This window comes from Podarcis erhardii (genome assembly GCF_964252035.2).
Source record: "Podarcis erhardii genome assembly, chromosome: 13".
Lineage (NCBI taxonomy): Eukaryota > Metazoa > Chordata > Lepidosauria > Squamata > Lacertidae > Podarcis > Podarcis erhardii.
The window spans coordinates 21,089,125-21,095,178 of record NC_138502.1 but is presented as its reverse complement, the minus strand read 5'-3'; positions in this window follow the sequence as shown (position 1 = coordinate 21,095,178).

Below are 6,054 nucleotides of genomic sequence, written 5' to 3'. Positions count from 1 at the left end.
AGTTACTACTGAGAGAAACATGTTGACTGAAGTAGTGAAAACTGTAATGTGTTCCAAGTTTGTTGAAATGACAGTTGAAGAACAACATCTTTGTCATGACACTATGAAGTTATAGAGAAATGGCATGCTTAGAAGGGTAATAGTTAATCTACAACTGAATGCTTCCTTGATCATTCATTTTCTTATCTATCTGTATCTAATGTGACACTGTGCATGAATACACAACCTTGTTGTGTGGAAAGGGAAGTATCCAACTTCCCTTTGATGAGATGAGAAGGATCTCTGACCTTGTAGCCACTAGAAATAACGCATCCATGATCACAGGATAGCTGATTGCTCTGATTGTATGGCTCAGTTTTAGTTACCAGTATGTGCCAACGTTCATGATTGTTTGAAGAGTGGTAGGAATTAGCATGCAGTTTGGGGCATGTGGTTCTTACCTGTCCATCCTTGAAGCTTCCAGACTGTGGTAGCGGAAGAGAAGGTCATTTCCTCCTTTGCTGAACATCACAGTCCTGACTCTAATTGCCCATTCCATGCCTGCTATTTAAAGCTCAAATACAGACACGTTTAATATTACATGTAATATGTAGAAGGAATGGGTGATCTAGCATGTGAGGGAAAGATCATACTGAGGATGAGGAATAATTCCAGATTTCAATTTTGAAAGTGTACTAATGTTAAGAATAAGGAGGAGGGAGACAGCAGCAGAGTCACTGAGAAGACTCAGGGAAAGAGTTTTAAGAAACCACCAAGGGTGTCTAAATGGAAGAGATTTCCTCTTTATTTCCAATAGAAAGACACATGGGGGAGAGACTCTAATCTTTGATTCTTAATCTAGAGGGAAATTATGCAATGGAAATTGTAGGTCATAGGGTCAGAGACAAAAGCAGACAGATTAGTCTAGGTTTGAGCCATGCCTCTCACAAACGTCTTCAAAGCAAGGCCCAGTCCATCTTTTTCCACATCAAACTGCATATTTTTTTTTTAAAAAAACAACTGCATGAATTCTACTACTAAGCTATTTAAAATTTTATAACATGGGCAAACTGCCTTTAAACAAACTTTCTTCTACTTTTTTTTAAAAAAAGCAATATGTTATTCAAATAGCTGCACATAGCATGGATGCTATCATGCTTTGAAACTCACAAATTAAAAAGTGTCCTTCGAAATTCAAAAGTGTCTCTAGATGTGATGGGTTCTTCCATTCCAACAAAATTTATTTCCCTTTGATTCCATAAAATGTGATGGTACAACTTGCATTGATATTATACACAACGATTTGTTCAAAGGCACACTTTGACCAGGTCATAGAATAGTTGCAGTTATGATATAAGATAAAGACTCTGATCATATTTGCACATAAATTGAACAGGTCCAGATTGAGTGAGTTTAAGATGAATATCGAGCAATGATGAATTGTATCCCTAGCCAGAGGGAGAAGGTTTGAAAGAAACAAATGCATTCTTCTTTTCTTTTCTTTTCTTTTCTTTTCTTTCTCTTCTTGGGATTTTTTATTGTTATATAGCCAGAAAATAATACAGAATGTTAATCAAACATGCCATGTGATATATCATCCTCCCCCCTTATAATATATCAGTGGTATAGGTTAATGAATATTGTAATCTTTATATTTCCACTTACGCTAATGCCATCTAATCAAGACCAGAATATCTGTATTGCACTCTCGTAATAGTCTGTATAATACCCTGGGAACAGAAACAAGTATAATAGGGCTGGCTTTGGTATCATGACATCCATATTTCTTAATTCACTGGTGAAACTTGTCATCCAGCCCTCCTTCATCTGTGTATGCAATAAAATGCCACCAAATGGCATAAAAGCAGTTGATTTCATAGACCCTTTCAATGAGTTGTTTTGTCTATTATTGCCAATTTCCATACATTACTACACCATAAATCTAAAATTAAGCTAGGCAGCTTTCTCTGTGTCTAAGCTATAGACAATAATGCTGCAAATATATATGTCCTTTGTTTTAACATTTTCATTTTGACCTTCAAATAGTGTTATTTTAATCTGCACCTCAAATATTTTTATTGATTCTTGTTGTATTTGTCATTTCTGTATATTCCATTTCCCCAAATAACTGCATTATTTCTAAACAGGAACGTTCTTCCTCCCTGCCACATTTCAAAGTGTGTACATTTCATTTTTACTAGAAGGCAACAAAGCAACTTTCTGCACACAACTGTAAAGACCAGAAAACAATTAAGAATGAGATTTTCTAACTGTTTCTCTTGATAAGATGCTCTCTTTTGTTTAGTTCTGGCCTTATCACGATAATGTAGCATTTGGGGAAGAAGATGAAGCCTACCAACCCAGCAGTGGAGGACAAAATAGGAAAGATCTCCACAGCCACCATGTATTTTCCCTTGGTGCTCAGGTAGGTTGGGATGAAGGATAACCAAACACTGCAAAACACCAGCATGCTGAAGGTGATAGACTTGGCTTCATTAAAACTGTCTGGTAACTTCCTGGCCTGAAAATCCACAGTGAAGCTCAAAAAAGCCAGGAAGCCCATATAACCCATGACACAATAAAACATAATCACAGACCCATCATTACATTCAAGTACAATTTCTTCAGCCACTGCTGTCATGTCAACATCTGTGAAAGGGGGAGAGGTCAATAGCCAGACAGTACAAATGCCTGCTTGAATAAAGGAGCAGGTGAGAACAATGGAGTTGGTCACTCTTTTCCCCATCCATCTTCTCATGCTGCTTCCTGGTTTCATGGCCATGAAAGCCAGAACCACTGTAATGGTTTTTGCTAGCACACAAGACACAGCCACTGAAAATATCATGACAAATGCAACCTGACGGAAGAGACACATTAGCTTCTTGGGTCTGCCAATCAACAGCAATGCATAAAGGAAGCAAAGCAGGAGAGAGCTGAGGAGAACATAGGTGAGATCCCTGTTGTTGGCTTTGACAATGGGAGTGTTGTCTTCCAGGGGCAGGGTGTGAGTCACATGACCCACACAAAATTGCGGCCCTGAAAGACAGACTTGGGGGAGGGCACGATCTCAAACAGCATCCCAAAATGTGTTTTTTGGGGGTGGCAGCTCCCTTTCACAAAGCCCTTTTTACCAGGGTAAGATTGCAGTACCCAGAATGGCTGCCATGCTTTCTCTCACACAAAAATGGAATGTCCTGGTTTTTCCAGGACAGTTAATGGGTATGAAATATATAAAGTTTTACAAGCAGGGTGGTCCCCCCCCCCCAGCTCTGTTAATTCACTTGCATAAAACTTTGAATTCTTACTATGTAAACAAAATACATAGTACATCCCTACATCCACACCCAAATACGTATTGCTTCACTTTTTGATATTGAGTTTTGGGTGGCCTCAATTATCCACTAGGCCGTTTAAGGATCCACTTATAATTTAGATAATAATAATGTTTGGTGGTGACAAACATGTTTTCTTCATCTATGCCATAAATAAATTATAATTTGAACATTCTAATTGCAATGTATATTCTAATGTACAGACAAGATCCCATGTGATTTCTCATGCAGCAAGATCTATTCTCCTGGCTCCATGTCATGACATGAGTATAGTAAGCATCCATTCATATTAGACTGATGTACTCCAGCATACTAAAAAGACAATTTGAAAACAAGGAATACAGTGCATTGAGAAGAAGCTTCCACTGAGATGCTGTTATTAGTCATTTTGCTTCTACTGCCTCATAACGTATGCAAGAGTAGTGCTGCAAAATGCAACATCAATGATCCCATCCCTATTCTTCACAAATATTTTCAACAAGGTGACCTCATTATCGGTGGTATTACTCCTCTAGTCTTCAGACCTGCTGAACCAGTAAGCTTCATAAAAGATCCTCTTATTTCTTCAGACGCTGATCTTGTGTAAGTAATGGGCAATAAAGAATCATAGAATCGTAGAGTTGTAGAGATGTAAAGGATCCTGGAGGTTGTCTAGTATAACACCCTGCAATGCAGGTGGCTAAACTGGGACAGATGGCCATCCAACCTCAGATTAAAAACCTCCAAGATTTAAGAGTCTACCAACTTCCAAGGGACTCCAGTCCACTGTCAAACAGCTCTTATCATCAGAAAGTTATTCCTGAAATTTAGTCAATATCTCATTTCCTGTAACTTGAAGCCATTGGTTAGGCTCCTACACTTTGGAGGGTGGGTGTTAAATTGCCAGTGCTTTAGTGTGATTTTGCTTTGCATTGTTTTTGTTAGTGTGTTTCGTCTTAATTGGTGGAGTTATTTGTGGAAGCAAGTTTCCCTGATGTAGCACATTTCACAAAGCTTTTCCTACCACTATTTATTCATTTATAAATTAACGCTCTTTAGTTAAAATACTTCAGTTCAACTTATATTAAAATAAAACAACCAAATCTTAAAATGACAGATGGAAAAAAACAACCAAATAACAAAGAAAGCATTTCTGGGGGGTTGGGGGGGTTGGAAGGTGACCTCTTATTACTTAGTTGCACTCTCTTGGGAGAGGCAGATCTGTAGCTTGGGGGTACTCTTAGTGCCAATGCTGTCACTGGAGACTGGCGAGTTCAGTATCTAAGAGTGTCTATTTCTGGCTCTGCTTGGTTTACCATCTGTATCCCCTTTGTAAAAGAGCTGACTTGCTTGCTGTTGTCCATGCTTGGGTAACTTCCAGACTAGATTATTGCAATGCACTCTATATGGGGTTGCCCTTGAAAATGATTCAGAAACTTAAAATGACCCAAAATTCAGCCACTAGGTTGTGGTTCCATTTAGACTGCTTGAAGCCTGTATTTTAAAACAGTAGCATTGGCTGTCATTTTGTTTCAAGACCTAATGCAAAGTGCTCACATTAGCACTAGCCCTAATTGGCTTAGGACCCAAATATCTAAAAGAGGATCTGTTTGCCTACAAACTCACTTAGATCAGCAAAGTGGATCCTTTTGGTAATTATATCACCCTCAGAGTTTCAGAGTGTGGTCTGCCAGAACAGGTCAATCTTTGTTGCAACCTCTACATTGTGGATTTCTCTTAACATACAGTTCCACCTGGTCCCTTCATTATGTAGTTTTCAGCATATGCAACTCTTAACATTGGCTGTTGACTCTCCCTCTCCCTCTCTTTTTCTTTCTCACACCAACCCATCCCTTCCCACTTCACATTCTTCAGGAATGCCTGCTGTTTTATCTATTATTATTATTTTTTTTAAAAAAAATAGTGCTTTAAGCTTAAAGATTGTGCATCACTTTGATATTTTATATGGATGAATAGAAATATTTTTCTTAATAAAATAATAATAATAATATATTTATAATTTTTTTGTGACCTACCCTGAAACATTTGGTGAAGAGTGGGTAATAAATTGAAACAACAACCCTTCAAAAGCTTTTTAACTCCCATCACAGTGCATGGTACATGGCGCAGTAGTGCAGAGGCACTTACTTGAACTTGTGACACATCTGTTTACGGGGACAGAGATGGGGTGGCAAGGCTGGCATTGTGCAAATACAATGGCAGAAGCACTGGATTGGAGCAGTTGGTGTTGTGGCATCATGTCAGTCTCATTGTTGCCCCACCACCACCTCGTGGGAAGCAACTCCATTTCCAAGAAGTCCGAGAAACATGTCTGTTCCACTGTGCTATCCACTACCACACAATGCATATTCCAGTTGTATTTTGCAGTGCATGTTGACTTCTGTAATGGATGTTCTTGAGGAAGAAGAACCTATTCATAAGGATTTGTTATGTGCAGCATTTCCATCTGATATGGCATGCAATGCTTCTTGCAGGGTGCATGTTAAGAGCTACATGAACATATTGGCCTTGATATTTGCTGTGGGAGAGATCAATCAAAACCACAAGATCTTGCCAAATGTAACCTTGGGCTTTCACCTGCTTGATAACTATGGTCCAGGGTGGACATATCATGCCACAATGGAACTTTTCTCCACACAGAACAAAGTTATTCCCAACTATGAGTATGGCATCTGGAACAACTTGATATCAGTCATTGGGGATCTTTACTCAGAAACTTCCCTTCAGATGGCAAATATCTTGG